This window comes from Stegostoma tigrinum, chromosome 1 (genome assembly GCF_030684315.1).
Source record: "Stegostoma tigrinum isolate sSteTig4 chromosome 1, sSteTig4.hap1, whole genome shotgun sequence".
NCBI lineage: Eukaryota > Metazoa > Chordata > Chondrichthyes > Orectolobiformes > Stegostomatidae > Stegostoma > Stegostoma tigrinum.
In genome coordinates, this window is record NC_081354.1 from 43,364,374 (window position 1) to 43,380,306 (window position 15,933).

Sequence of the window (15,933 nt, forward strand, 5' to 3'; positions counted from 1 at the left end):
AAACTGGGTAAGTGTTAGAAGGGGGGAAAATCAGTCAGTGCAGGGGTCCCCTGTAGTCGTTCCCCTGAAAAACAAGAATACCGTTTTGGATACTGTTGGGGGGACGACTTACCAGGGGCATGCAGTAGGGTGCAGGTCTCTGGCACAGAGCCTGTCTCTTTTGCACAGAAGGGAAGGGGGGATAGGAAGAGAGTGATAATCATTGGGGACTCAATAGTTAGAGGGACTGATAGAAGGTTTGCCGGGAACGAAAGAGACTCACGGTTGGTGTGTTGCCTCCCAGGTGCTAGGGTCCGTGATGTCTCGGATCGTGTCTTTGGGGCCCTGAAGGGAGAAGGTGACCAGCCCCAAGCCATGGTCCACATAGGCACCAACGACATAGGTAGAAAGAGGGATAGGGATGTCAGGCATGATTTCAGGGAGCTAGGGTGGAAGCTGAGAGCTAGAACAAACAGGTTGGTTATCTCTGGTTTGTTACCCGTGCCATGTGATAGCGAGGCAAAGAACAGGGAGAAATTTCAGCTGAACACGTGGCTGCAGGGATGGTGCAGGAGGGAGGGCTTCAGGTACGTGAACAATTGGGGCTCATTCTGGGGAAGGTGGGACCTCTACAAACAGGACAGTCTCCACTTGAACCGGGGGGCACTAATATCCTGGGTGGGAAATTTGCTAGTACTATTCGGGTGGATTTAAACTAGTTCAGAAGGGGGATGGGAAACTGAGGTGTAGTCCTAGTACACAGGAGGATGAGCATAGGGCAGACATGGACAGGACCTCAGTGTCACAGGAGTGTGCTGGCAGACAGCAAGCTGGGTTGAAGTGTGTGTACTTTAATGCCAGGAGTATCCGGAATAAGGTCGGTGAGCTTGCAGCTTGGATAGGTACCTGGGACTTTGATGTTGTGGCCATTTCGGAGACATAGATAGAGCAGGGTCAGGAATGGATGTTTCAGGTTCCAGGGTTTAGATCTTTCATTAAGGTCAGGGAAGGTGGTAAAAGAGGGGGACGTGTGGCTTTGTTGGTCAAGGACAGTATAACGGTGGCTGAAAGAACTTTTGATGAGGACTCGTCTACTGAGCTGGTATGGGCTGAGGTTGCCGAGGAAGATTTATTGACCGAGTCAGTACGGGTGGAAGTTAGGAACAGCAAGGGAGCAGTCACCTCATTGGGGGTTTTCTACAGACCCCCAAATAGCAGTAGGGAGATCGAAGAACTCATAGGCCGGCAGATTGTTGAAAAGTGCAAACATAGCAGGGTTGTTGTTATGGGTGACTTCAACTTTCCCAATATTGATTGGAACCTCCTTAGTGCAGGTGGTTTGGATGGAGCCGTTTTTGTCAGGTGTGTTCAGGAGGGTTTACTTACTCAGTATATGGACAGGCCGACAAGGGGGGAGGCCATTTTGGATTTGGTGCTCGGCAATGAGCAAGGACAGGTGTCAGATCTCGTGGTGGGAGAACACTTTGGTGACAGTGACCACAACAGCCTCACATTCACCATAGCCATGGAAAGGAAAAGGAGCAGTTACCAGGGGAAGATATTTAACTGGGGAAAAGGAAACTATGACGCTATCAGGCAGGAGTTGGGAAGTACAGATTGGGAGCAATTGTTCCACAGAAAGGGCACATCAGACATGTGGAGACTGTTTAAGGAGCAGTTGTTGCGAGTGATGCATAAATTTGTTCCTCTGAAACAGGTAAGAAGGGGTAAGATTAAGGAGCCTTAGATGACGAGAACAGAGGTGCTTCTCGTCAAAAAGAAAAAGGCAGCTTACGTAAGGTGGAGGAAGCAAGGGTCTTGCACAGCTTTACAGGCTTGCTCGGAAGGAGCTCAAAAGTGGACTGAGGAGGGCCAGGAGGAGGCACGAAAAAGGCTTGGCAGGAAGGATTAGGGAGAACCCAAAGGCATTTTACTCATACGTGAGGAATAAGAGAATGATCAGGGAGAAGGTAGGGCCGATCAAGGATAGCGTAGGAAACTTGTGCATGGAGTCTGAGCAGATAGGGGAAACCCTAAATGAGTTTTTTGCTTTGGTTTTCACTAAGGAGAGGGACCTTGTTGTGAATGAGAACTTTGAGGAGCAGGAAAACAGGCTTGAACAGATCGAGATTGAGGAAGTTGATGTGCTGGAAATTTTGGCAAACATTAAGATTGATAAGTCCCCAGGGACCAGACCAGATTTATCCTAGGTTGCTCCGGGAAGCTAAGCCGCTGGTGAAGATCTTTGCTTCCTCACTCTCCATGGGAGTCGTACCGGAAGATTGGAGGGAGGCAAATGTTGTTCCACTTTTCAAGAAAGGGAATAGGGAAATCCCTGGAAATTACAGACCAGTCAGTCTTACTTCAGTGGTCAGCAAGGTTTTGGAAAGAATTCTGAGGGATAGGATTTATGACTATTTGGAAAAGCATAGCGTGATTAAAGGGAATCAGCATGGCTTTGTGAGGGGCAGGTCATGCCTCACAAATCTTATTGAGTTCTTTGAGGAAGTCATGAGACAGGTTGACGGGGGTTGAGCAGTGGCTGTGGTGTACATGGACTTCAGCAAGGCATTTGATAAGGTTCCCCACGGCAGGCTCATTCATAAAGTCAGGAGGTATGGGATACAGGGTGATTTGGCTGTCTGGATTCAGAATTGGTTGGCTGACAGGAGACAGAGAGTGGTTGTTGATGGTAAGTATTCTGCCTGGAGGTCAGCGCTGAGTGGTGTCCCGCAGGGCTCTGTTCTTGGGCCTCTGCTGTTTGTAGCTTTTATAAATGACTTGGATGAGGAGGTTGAGGGGTGGGTTAGTATGTTTGCTGATGACACAAAGGTTGGAGGTGCCGTTGATAGTATCGAGGGCCGTTGCAGGCTTCAGCGAGACATTGACAGTATGCAGAGCTGGGCTGAGAAATGGCAGATGGAGTTCAACCTGGATAAATGCGAAGTGATGCATTTTGGAAGGTTGAACTTAAATGCTGAATATAGGATTAACGGCAGGATTCTCGGTAGTATGGAGGAACAGCGGGATCTTGGTCAAATGCATAGCTCCCTCAAAGTTCCACCCAAGTGGATAAGGTTGTTAAGAAAGCATATGGTGTTTTGGCTTTCATTAACAGGAGGATCAAGTTTAAGAGCTGCGAGGTTATGCTGCAACTATACAAAACCCTGGTGAGACGCCACTTGGAATATTGTGTCCAGTTCTGGTTGCCCTATTATAGGAAAGATGTGGAGGCTTTGGAGAGGGTGCAAAGGAGGTTTACCAGGATGCTGCCTGGACTGGAGGGCTTGTCTTACAAGGAGAGGTTGACTGAGCTCAGACTTTTCTCTCTGGAGAGAAGGAGGACGAGAGGTGACCTGATCGAGGTGTACAAGGTAATGAGAGGCATGGATAGAGTCGATCGCCAGAGACTCTTCCCCAGGGCAGGATTGACTGCCACGAGGGGTCATACTTTTCAAGTGTTAGGAGGAGGGTATCAAGGAGACGTCAGAGGGAGGTTCTTCACCCAGAGAGTTGTGAGCGCATATGGAATACTTTGCCAGTGGAAATCGTGGAAGCAGAGTCATTAGTGACATTTAAGCAACTGCTGGACATGCACATGGACAGCAGTGAATTGAGGGGAATGTAGGTTAGGTTATTTTAATTTTGGGTTAGGATTATTCCACGGCACAACATCGTGGACCGAAGGGCCTGTACTGTGCTGTGCTTTTCTATGTTCTATGTTCCAAATGGGGCCATATGAGAAGTGGAAAGTATGGATAGAAGTGGGGCCATATCACATTTATTTACTTCATTGCCTTGTTCTCCCATTTGAAATTTAGAATTGAAAATCTAAGTTTGGGGTGGGGTTTAAAGCATCATATGCGTTTTCCATTCTATTAACTGAATCTAGTAATAGTACCTCTGCTTGCTGTCGCAGGTTATTCACACAACAAGCAGTAATATAATCTGATTGTTGCTGTTTTGACAAATTTATGCTTATCATGAGCAAGTAGCCATCCTCTGCTTGAAGATTTAAGTATAACTAAAAGCATCCAGAGTGTGATTTATTGCTTGTATTTCTTCTGACTACTTTAAGTACCTGTAAGAGAATCAGTCTCTCTTATCTCATATTTTATGTACCTGTTTACCTGATTTATCACATAGAATAGACTCCCTACAGTGTGGAAACAGGCCATTTGGCCCAACAAGCTCACACTATCCGTCAGAAAATACCACACAGACCCATTGCCCTAATCTAGGCATCCCTCAGCCCTATGGGCAATTTAGCGTGGCCAATTCACATAGCCTGCACATCTTTGGACTGTGGAAGGAAACCAGAGCACTTGGAGGAAACCCACGCAGACATGAGGAGAATGTGCAAACTCCACACAGACAGTAACCTGAGGGTGGAATTGAACCCAGGTTCCTGGTGCTGTGAGGCAGCAGTGCTAACCATTGAGCCACTGTGCCACCCCAATTTATTTATTTATTGGTAATTTATTTTGCTGCCTTTTGGGAAACGCAGGAAAAAAACTACCAAGGTGTTCTCATCCTCTTCGGACATGGACAAACGTTTATTTTTCCTCTTTCCGCAGAGGCTGCCAGATCTGTTGGGTTTCTCAGTCAATTTCAATTCTTGTTTGTTTCAGATTTCCAGCATCCAGAGTTCTTTTCTTTATTTTTTGGATTTAATCCAGTTTTGTTTCCATTCTGTCAATTTAATTTCTGTTTGGCATAACAGGTTAACAAGTAGAGTTGATTTTAGGATACAGCACAGTACCCTTCATCCCACAATGTTGTGTCGACCTGTTATCCTACTCTAAGATCAAACTACCCTGCATACCTACATCCATATGCCTATCCAAGAGTCGCTTAAATGTCTCAAATGTATCTGACTGATTTGATTGATTTGATTCAATTTATTATTGTCACATGTCCCTAGGTACATGAAAAGTTTTGTTATGTGTGAGGTAGCAGATCATTATCATATAAAGTGCATAGAGGTAATAAAACAGAGTGCAGAATGCAATGTCACGTCTGCTGAGAACATGCTCAAAGAGCGAAACCACCATTAAATTTAAATTTAAATTTGGGACGTCCATTCAAAAGTTTAATAACAGTGGGGAAGAAGCTGTTCTTGCATTTATTGGTTCATGTGTTTACATCTTTGTTTCTTCTGCCTGACAGATGAGTTTGGAAGATATTACAAATGGGGTGGGAGGTATCATTGATTATATTAGCTGCCTTTTTGAAGCAACAAGAAGTACAGGTGGAGTCAATGGATTAAGGTTGGCTTGCATGATGGGCTGGGCTGTGTTCACAACTCTCTGCAGTTTCTTACTGAGCTGGACCGGGTATTTTCCATACCAAGCCGTGGCACATCCGGATAAAATATAATATTCTATAAAAATTGGTGAGAGTGCATACTGGATTTCTTTAGCCTCCTGAGGAAGTAGAGGTGTTTCTGTGCTTTCTTGACCATCGCACCACCATAGATGGACCAGGACAGATTGTTGGTGATTGTAACTCTGAGGAACTTGACACTCTCAACCAACTCCACCTCCATTGATATGCATCAGGACATTCCTTCCACCTTGATGACTGAAGTCAATTATTATGTCTTTCATTCTGCTGATACTGAGGGAGAGATCTTTATCTTTACACCACACCAGCAAGTACTCTATCTCTTTTGTATATTCTGTATTGTCTTTGTTTGAGATCTGGCCTACAATGGTGGTATCACTGTAGATGAGCTTGTAAATGGAGTAACAGCAAAATTTGGCCATGTAGTCATGAGCGTACAGGGAGTGTAGTAAGGGGCGCCAGTGTTAAGGATTGTCATGGATGAGATGTTGTTGCCTATTCTTGCTGATTGCTGTCTGAGTCGGGAAGTTGAGGATCCAGTTGCAGAGGGTGGAGCAGAGACCTGGGTCTTGAGTTTGAGCATATGTTTGGAATTATGGTGTTGAGCTATAGTCAATAAGTAGGAGCCTGACGTAGGTATCCTTGTTAGCCAGACGTTTCAGGAATGAGTATAGGGCCAAGGAGATGGCATCTGCTGCAGACCTGTTATGATAGTAGCAAATTGCAAGGGATTGAGCCAGGCTGGGAGGCTACAGTTGATGTGAGCCATGTCTAACCTACATAATTCTGGAGATCAGAGCTAGCTGTAGTCTTTAAGGCATGCTGCATGAGTTTTCTTTAGTACTGGGATTATGACAATCTTCTTGAAGTAGGCAGGGACTTCAGAATATAGTAAGGACAGGTTAAAGATGTCGGTGAGATATCATTGTTAAAGACATTGTTAGCTGGTATGTGCAGGATTTGAGTGCATGGACAGGAGCTTCATCTGGGCCAGTCATTTTCTGTGAGTTCACTCTCAGAAAGCCCAATCTGACATCTGCAGTAGTGACTGAAGAATCAGGTGCATCCAAGGCCATCTGGCTGCTTCGATAGCTGAGTTGATAAGGGGGAGCCAGTGGATCTGGTTTACTTGGACTTTCTAAAGGATTTCAGTAAGGGCCCCCACAGAGATTACATGTAAAATTAGAGTACATGGGATTGGAGTAGTCTAATGACATGGTAATAACACTGGCTGACAGACAGGGAGCAGAGATTAGAAATAAATGGGTCATTTCCTGAGTGGCAGCCAGTGACTAGTGGTTAACACAGAGGTCAGTACGTGAACCTCAAATATTAATGGTATATAGAGGCCAAGTACTTTAACATGCATGAATAGTTAGTTGGTTGATTTGACTGGCACTGATGTAATATGTAAAGGGACTTTTTCTGTGCTGTAGATCTCAATGACTGATCTAACACTCTTCTGTCCTCTATTTTAAAACTACTCACTGACTTGCCAAATTGTACTTTCACACAATTACACTGAAGTCTTGCCAGCATTTTCACATTGTCAATCTAAAATATAAAAGCATAGCAAGGAGCAGCAGAAGTAGGCCAATGTCAGCAGCAGGAGTCAATGCAGAGCTGAACACTGTGATTTTCAGTCACCAAGAACAAAAAATAATAAATACTCAACCATTAACAAGTTTTCCAAAATGGACATCCTTATCTCATATATAATAGCAAGACTTTCCAAGGCTTCTGATAATGTTGTGTCACAGGCACTTCAAAATCTTCTGAATAAAATATTTTTAATCGATTAAAATGGGCTTTTACATAAAGAGGGAGAAACTTATATTTGAGCATCTCTAGAATTAAAATTTCCCTTTTAAAGAAAAGATTGCCCATTTAAGACAAAAATGAGATTTTTGCTTTAAAAGAGTTGTAAGTCCTTGAGAGATAGTAGGAACTGCAGATGCTGGAGAATCTGAGATGACAAGGTGTAGAACTGGATGAACACAGCAGGCCAAGCAGCATCAGAGGAGCAGGAAGGCTGGCATTTTGCGTCTAAGTCTTTGAGACTTGCTTCCTCAAAAGTTGGCAGCACGGTGGCTCAGTGGTTAGCACTGTTGCCTCACAGCGCCAGGAATGAGGTTCGATTCTACCCTTGGGTGACTGTCTGTGTGGAGTTTGTACTTTCTCCCTGTGTCTGTGTTGGTTTCCTCTGGGTGCTCCAATTTCCACCCACAGTGCAAAGATGTGCATCTTAGGTGGATTGGCTATGCCAAATTGCCTGGAGGGTTCAGGGATGTGTAGATTAAGTGGGTCATAGGGGGATGAGACTGGGTGGGATGCTCTGAGGGTCATTGTGGACTAGTGGGGCCAAAAGGCCTGTTTCTACACTGTAGGGATTCTATTACAAAAAATGTTGAACATCAGCATTTGAATAACTTTTAAGACAAGAAGAAGTTAGATTCTTGATAAGTAACTTCATCAAACGTTTTCAGAGGTTGGTGGGAATGTGTAATATTCATGATCTTATTGAATAAGATAGCAATCGGGAGATCTTGCTAAAATTATAGAAGTCACTAACCAGACAGCACCTGGAATACGAAGAACAATTTTATGAAAACTATAGTGGCGTTGTAATCCAAAAGGTTCACAAAGTAGATTCTGCGTGTGGAGAGAAATTCTTGTAAGGGAGACTTGTACTCATTGGAGTTTAGAGGAATGTGTGAAACCTTATTGAAATACACAATATTTGACTTGACAGAATAGATTAGAGAGGTTGTTTCATCATGTGGGAATGTTTAGGACCAGAGGCCATAATCTCAGAGTAAGGGAATAGTCAGATGAGGATTTTTTTCCTATTAGAGAGTTATCAATCTTTATATATTCTTTACCAGAAAGCTGTCAAGGCTGGGTTGTTAATTATATTCAAGGCTAAAAGATAAATTTCTAATCAGTAAAGGAATCAAGGTTTATAAGGTAGTGAAGTGGAGTTGAGGGTCATCAGATTTTTATTTTGCACGAATGTGCTGGACTCCCTTATTATTGAGGATAAGGTTCCAGTGAGTTTTTAATTGTCCGCCTCTATTCTTGACTAGATGTATAAGACAAAGTTGGGATTCACTTGGGATTCAGGGTAAGCTTGCCAATTGGATACAAAATTATCTTAACACGAGAGACAGAGAGTGACGGTGGAGGACCCTTCTGAAGAAGGGTCTAGGCCTGAAACGTCAGCTTTCCTGCTCCTTTGATGCTGCTTGGCCTGCTGTGATCATCCAGCTCTACTCCTTGTTATGTCAGTGACAGTGGAGGGTTGTTTTTCAGACTGTAGGCCTGTGACAAGCAGAGTTCCACACAGATTGGCATTTGGTTCACTTTTGTTTGTAATTTATTTGAATGAATAAGACAAGAATATAGAAGGCATGGTTAGTAACTTTGTTGAAATCAACAAGATCAATGGTAGAGTGGACAGTGAGAAAGGTTTTCTAAGATTACAAAGTGATCTTCATCCATTGGGTCGGTAGGCTAAAGAGTGGCAGATGGAGTTTAATTTGGATTGTTGTGCAGTACTGCATTTGGTAAAACAAACAAGGACAGGACTATACAATTAGATGTATAGCCTTGGATAGTTCTATAGAACAGACAGACCTAAAGGTTCAGGTAAATAATTCTTTGAAGTTCATCACATACAGATAGGGTGGTTAAGAAGGCATTTAGCACGCTTGCCATCATTGCTCAGACCTTTGAGTAGAGGAGTTGGGATGTTACATTGAGGTTGTACAGGACATTGGTGAGGCCTCTTCTGGAGTATTTTATGCATTCTGATTATTTTGTCACCTGAGGTGATGAGGTTGTAGAAGATTTGGGAGATGATGGTTTGGTGTTTGGGGGTGGGGTCATGATCAAGGGGGCAGTAGGAGAAGGTGTCAGAGAGTTGGCATCTAACCTTGGCATTGTAGAGGTCAGTGCACCATACTACAACTGCGCCCCCGCCCTTGTCCATGGGGTTTTATGGTGAGGCTGGGGTTGGAGCGGAGGGCTGCACGTTCTGCTGGGGAGAAGTTTGAGTGGATGAGAGGGATGGAGAGGTCGAAATGATTGATGCCTTGACGTCTTTTGCAGGTGAAGAGGTCAATGGAGGGTAGGAGACCTTGGGGTGGTGTCCCAGAGGAGGGGGCATGTTGGAGATGGGAGAAGGGGTCAGTAGAGGCAGGGTTAGGCTCACAATTAAAGAAGTAAGCGTGGAGGCGGAGGCAGCGGAAAAGCTGCTCAATGTCCAAATGTGACCATTATTCATTGATGTGTGGTTGCGGGGGGAGACAAGCGTGAGCCCTTTACTGAGGACCAACCATTCGTCCTCAGTAAGGGGGAGGTCTGGGGGGATTGGAAAGACCCGGCAGGGCTGGGCGCTACCGTCTCCTCTGGAGCTGCTGGCTGTGGTGATGGTGGGCGGAGCGATTTCGGCATCAGTGGTGGGCCGTGTGGCATTGGCGGTGGTGGGCGTTGCCTGCACTGGCGTTGGTGATGGATGGAGTTGCATCGGCATTGGCGGTGGCAGAGTTGCATCGGTGTCGGTGATGGGCGGAGTTGTGTTGGTGTTGGTGGTGCGCAGAGTGGCGTCGGCAGTGGGCGGAGCAGGCTAGGCGGGGGCAGCAGAGGTGACGGTAGGTGGTCTTCAATGTCAGTGGTGTTGGCTTCGGAAATGGAGGCGGTGGCGTCAACAGCGGTGTCGATGGCCTTTGCTGTCCCAGAAGTAGTGTACCCGGTGGCGGAGGATGTGATGTCATCTGTGGGTGCTCCAACAGTGGCCACATGGACAATGGCGGCGGGCACATTGTGGGGAAGGTCCTGGGTAGGGTTGTGGATTCAGGAGGAAGCCCATTTTGGGTGGCAGGCACCAGTAAGTTTACTGTACTTACAGCTTTTAGTATCCAATAAAGCTGAGTAGCATTGTGAGTTGAGGTTGTGGATTCTACAAAGAATAAAAAACAGGAGAGGTCATTTGCAGGTCTGGGAGAGGGAGGCTGTGAGCTGGGCTAGGCTTGTTTGTCGTGCCAGGAGATGCCGATGCATTGCTGTGAGTGTGTGTTTCAGGAGTCGCAAGGAGAAACCCTTCTGAAGGATCTCAATGTTCTGAATGTAGACATTGTCACGGTTGGGGCCAATATGGGAAGGCCTGACTGTGGACTGTAGTCCATTGGGGATGATCTGTTCTGTAGGCAGGTACTAAGAAAGGTGATGTGGCTGTCGTATCTGGTTTGCTTCAAGACATGGTTGAGCATTTTCAGGGCCAAAGAGATTACAAGAGAGTTGCAGTGGGAGCGAGATCCACTGAGGCTTGTCCAGAGGGAGGAGGGTAACTTCTTCAGAGTGCGCATCCTTAGAAGAGACTTTGCAGTGGGGTTAAAATTGCATCAGAGATAGTTGGAAGTGCAGATGCTGGAGAATCTGAGATAACAAGGTGTAGAGCTGGATGAATCCCTTACGTCCTCAAATCCCACCCCACCAAACCTCCGGATCCAACACATGATCCTTCAACACTTCCGCCATCTACAATCTGACCCCATCACCAAAGACATTTTTCCCTCCCCACCCTTATCTGTGTTCCGGATGGACCACTCTCTCCATGACTCCCTTATCCACTCCACACTTCCCTCCAGCCCCACACCTGGCACTTTTCCCTGAAACCGCAGGAAGTGCTACACCTGCCCCTATACCTCTCCCCTCACCGCCATCCCAGTCCCCAAGAAGATTTTCAGCAGATGTTCACCTGTACATCTGTCAGTGTTATATACTGTATTAGCTGTTCCCGTTGTGGGCTTCTCTACATCAGGGAAACCAAACGGAGGCTTGGGGACCGCTTTGCAGAACACCTACTCTCTGTTCGCAACAAACAACTACACCTCCCATTCGCGAACCATTTCAATCATCCCCCCCACCCCCGACTCCTCAGATGACATGTCCATCCTGGGCTTCCTGCATTGCCACAATGAAAGATGCAGGAACAGCATCTCATATTTCGCTTGGCAACTCTGTAGCCCAAGGATATCAATGTGGATTTCACAAATTTCAAAATCTCCTCTCCCTCCACCACATGCCAAAACCAGTCCAGCTAGTCCCCGCCTCCCTAATCATTCCTCCCACCTCAAGCCCCACCCCCATCCCCTGCCCACTAACCTCATCCCGCACCCCCCCCCGACCTGTCTGTCCTCCCTGGACTGACCTATCCCCCTCTAACTCCCCAACTGCATTCACCTTCACTGGCTCTAACCCCGCTTCTTTGACCTGTCTGTCTCCTCTCACCCTATCTTCTGCTTTATCCATCTTCTATCCGCCTCCCCCGTCTCCCTATTTATTTCAGAATCCCCTTCCCCTCCCCCATTTCTGAAGAAGGGCCCCAACCCAAAACATCAAGATTTCCTGCTCCTCTGATGCTGCTTGGCCCACTGTGTTCATCCAGCTTCACAACGTGTTATCTCAGATTCTCCAGCATCAGCAGTTCCTACTATCTCTTCATAAATTGCTAGCCTTTTTTAAAGATCAGTGATTCAAATAAAAAAAGAGATTAGACAGCAGATAAAAATGGTGACTCAACTGTTGTATCTCAGCGCTCTTTATATTCTTTTGGAACTTCCCACTGTAATAAACAGCTTTGTGAAAACATATTGCATGGTCTCATTTTGTCTTTTTAAAAGCTATATTTGGTATGTTGCAGTGTCTTTTGTGACATTTATCTTGTCCTTGAAATTAGTATGTTTATAAGTGTTTAAATTATATTCTGGCTCTCTCTTTTCTTGATGCTGCAGTTGCAAACATACTATGGCAGGAGGAAGGTACTGAAGGAAGTTTTTGTCATGTAGCTATGTGTTTGTAAAACTATTGTTATTAGCATTTTCTATATCCAAACTTCTAAATGAAATACTCTCAATATACGTACATATGGTACATATATACGTACATATGGTACATATATAAGAACAAGTACAACTACTGGTTGTTAAATAAAACATTCCAAGGACGATATTTAATGTTATCAGGACAAGTACAATTTGTTATTCACCTAGGTCAAATTCACAGAATTACAGAAGCATTATGGTGCAAAACAGGGCTACTTGGCCCATTGTGTCTGCATCAGCTCTTAATGAGCATCATTACCCGATGCCACGCTCTTGCTTTTCCCCATACCCATGAACATTATTTTTATTCAAATAATTATCCAGTTCCTTTTTGAATACCTCAGTTCAACATACTAGACTGTCCTGATGAATGGTGCTGACCCGAAACATTGACTTTCCTGCTCCTCTGATGATACCTGACCTGCTGTGTTCCTTCCACTCCATACCGTATCGACTCTGACTTCCAACATCTGTAGTTCTTACTATCTCCTTGTAACTGAAGTTCCTCATTTCTGGATCCATTCTTGTAAGCTATTTCTGTACTCTTTCCAAAGCATTCACATCCCTCCAAAGCTGCATGCAATACTCCAGCCAAAGTTTAACATGTGTGTTATACATGTTCAACATTACCACTTCACTCTTTGCTATGTGCCTTTAAGGAATTTGATAATGAGGTCCAGGCTGGATCAGCACATGACACGTACCAGGGATTCAAGATCTCAATCAAACACAATGAAAATCTCCTTTGCAAAGAATATCAGTATAATCAAACTAGTTATTTCTGGCTTTATTTTCAAAATATATTGTGCTTATATTTTAAATTGCGGGTTAACTGGTCAGTGTTAGATTTTTACTCTATTATAAAGCTAAAGCCACTGTATGTTTACTTACTGCTCTCTCTATCTGTCCTGCCGCATCCCATGATCTGTGCACATTAACACCCAGGTCCCTCCACTCGTGTACCCCTTCTTAGAACTGTACTGCCTATTCTATATTGTCTTTCTGCTAAAGTGCATCACCTCACACTTCTTAGCATTGAAACTCATCTGCCACCTACTCACCAACTCTACCAACTCATCTGTGCCCTTCCCCCTCACAGTTTACAACTTTTCCAAGTTTTGTGTCGTCTGCAAAGTACATTCTACATGCTTCAAATATTGGTTGCTTTCAATATTTTTTTAAAAATAGAGTGAAGCATTAGTTGTAAAGACTTCTGAAAGTTTACAGCAGGTTAGCCAACAGTGTTGCTAAGGAGGAATATACAGGTAAGCTGCACTAGAAAGCCTGCTTATACGTAGAGTGGCTAAGAATCCTGGGCTAGATGGCACACATCCAGGTTGTTTGGGAAATGAGGCTGTGGTTAATGAAAGGGCTTGCTGTAGTCTTCCAAACTTTGGTGGGGTGGGGGGGGGGGGGGGGGGGGGGGAGGTGGTGGCACCATAGGATTACAGAATATTAGGACATTCATAGTAGTATAGCATGCTTACTTAAGAGCAGTGATGAGTAAGTTTTAGAAACAAATATCATGAAAATAATGAAAATTTCAGGATTTTAACCCAGCACCAATGAAGAAACAGTGATGTCATTCCAAGTCAGAATAATGAATGGCTTTGAGGGAAACGTAGGTGGCGTTACTTCCAAGTATCTGGTCCCTCATCCTTCTGGGTTGATTATGATAGGTTTAGATGAGGTAGCCAAAGAAATAAATGTTAACATTAACAAGCTAATAGAACAAGAGCCAGGAGATATAGATTCAACTTCTTTCCACAGGAATTGTAGGTGAGGAATTTGAAAAAGAACCTTTCTTTGCATTGAATCTCTTTGAGGTTAGTGGAAGCAGAGACAATCAATAACTTCACAAGGAAAATGTATGGGTATTTTGGAGAAAGAAGCAAGCAAAGCTGTAGAAGGAGACAGCAGGAAAATTAGTCTGATTGGACTTCTCCACATAGAGATTCCACCACCCCCACCCCAATCCAATGGGCCAGATGGCCATCTTCTGCATGATAATGGCTATATTGGCTGGACTGTCAAACCCTGCTGGGGTCAGGTACAAAGGTGGTCTTGTTCATTTTTATAGGGGCAGCAGAGCAATCAAAAGTGGATTTGGATAGCTGTTTAGGCTCTTTAAAGCCCTATTGAGTGTAATTAATTGAGGCGGCCAGAAAAACTTCGGTCTCTTGTAGGAGCTGGGTGCCAGTTTTGGTGTCTGAACATGGCTGTGGTAGCAATTCAAGGTACCAGTTATCCAGATAGGACTAGAGATGCTCCTTGCATGCCTGGAAGGAAAGGGCAACCTCAAGCCATCCTCTATATAGATTAATGACCCTTCAATCTCCAAACCCTATGATAGACTGACTGCTCAAAATATTCCTTAATTATGGATTTAAATGTATTAGAGTGAGGGCACCTTCATGTTGATGTGTCTGTCTGTGATTTACCTTTCATTCCATATGCTGTTCCTCTCAAACTCAAGGGCTTTGATTGGCCCAAGAAAGAAGAAAAGAACTATCATTGCTGGAAATCAGAAAGACTAACATAAATTGCTGGAAAACTCAGCAGATCTGGCTGCATTTTTGGAGAGAAAGCAGAGTTGACATTATTGGTCCAGTGGTCCTTCTTCAGATCTGATTGTAGCTAGGAAAACATTACTGAAGGTGGGGTGAGTGAGGAGGGAGGAGTAAACAATAAGTGGATATGAAGACAGAGAAAGAGAACAACCTCTGGGCAGACTAAGGAATGAGTAAAGATCAACCTTGGAGAACCAATAGCTAATAATTAAAAATATTAGTGGCTGACACTGGGATGGTTATGGTAGCAGGCCATGTGAGGAGTTAAGGTAAAGACTTGGGAGAAGGTGTTTAGGCCCTAAAATAATTGAGTACTAAAGGGCTCCCAAGTGAAAAATGCAGCTCTGATAAGAAAGCCTGCACTGATGTTTGCTAGAGCACTGCAGCAAGCCTGAAAGAGTGACATTGCCCAGGGAACAAGGTGATGTGGCAGGCAACTGGAAGCTCAGGGTCATTTTTGCAGACAGAATGTGTTCCACAAAGCAGTCACCACCCCCAGTTTGTGTTTTGTCACCCCAGTGTAGAGGAGACTACATTATGAGCAGTGAATACAGTAGATTAAATTTAGTGAAGTACACTTAAATTGCTGCATCACCTGGATGATGTGTCTGGGGCCTTAGATACTGAGGAAGGAGGAGGTAAACAGGCAAGGGAAGGTGCCATGGGGATGTGTGGAGGTGTTGGGAATGGAGAAGGAATGGACCAGCGTGTCCTGGAAATAAGAGTCCCTGACAAGGCTGACAAGGGAGGGGAAGGGAATATGTCTGGTGCTGGCATTCACATGGAGGTGATGGTAATAGCCGTTAAAGTTTTTTGCTGATAGGGTGGGTAGCAATGGCCACATCTTTGACCTAAAGAAAATGAGTGGAGTTGAAGGAGAAAATGTTCAAAGTGAAGACGAGCTTGGCCAGGCAAAGGAGGGTCATAGAGGATGGGGACAGTTCAGGCGTTCTATCCAGGAAGAAGCAGAAAGCTCTGAGACCGTACTGATGGGAGATGAACCTGTAAGAGGACTGCACGTCCATGGTAACAAGGCACCAGCCCGCTAATCAGCCTTTTTACTTCATGAACACAGCCCCATCATTAATTAAACAGACAATTGTCTCTGGGACAATGAAGGATTGCCTTTGTGAAAATTCCGAAAAGTGGCTGAA

At 44.7% G+C, this 15,933-nt stretch overlaps 1 protein-coding gene across 8 annotated transcripts in view; it reads left to right on the top strand.

The window, feature by feature from the left end:
• Positions 1-15,933, top strand: part of fstl5 (follistatin-like 5) — a 568,620-nt gene that overhangs the window by 519,890 nt on the left and 32,797 nt on the right. The window lies entirely within an intron of this gene.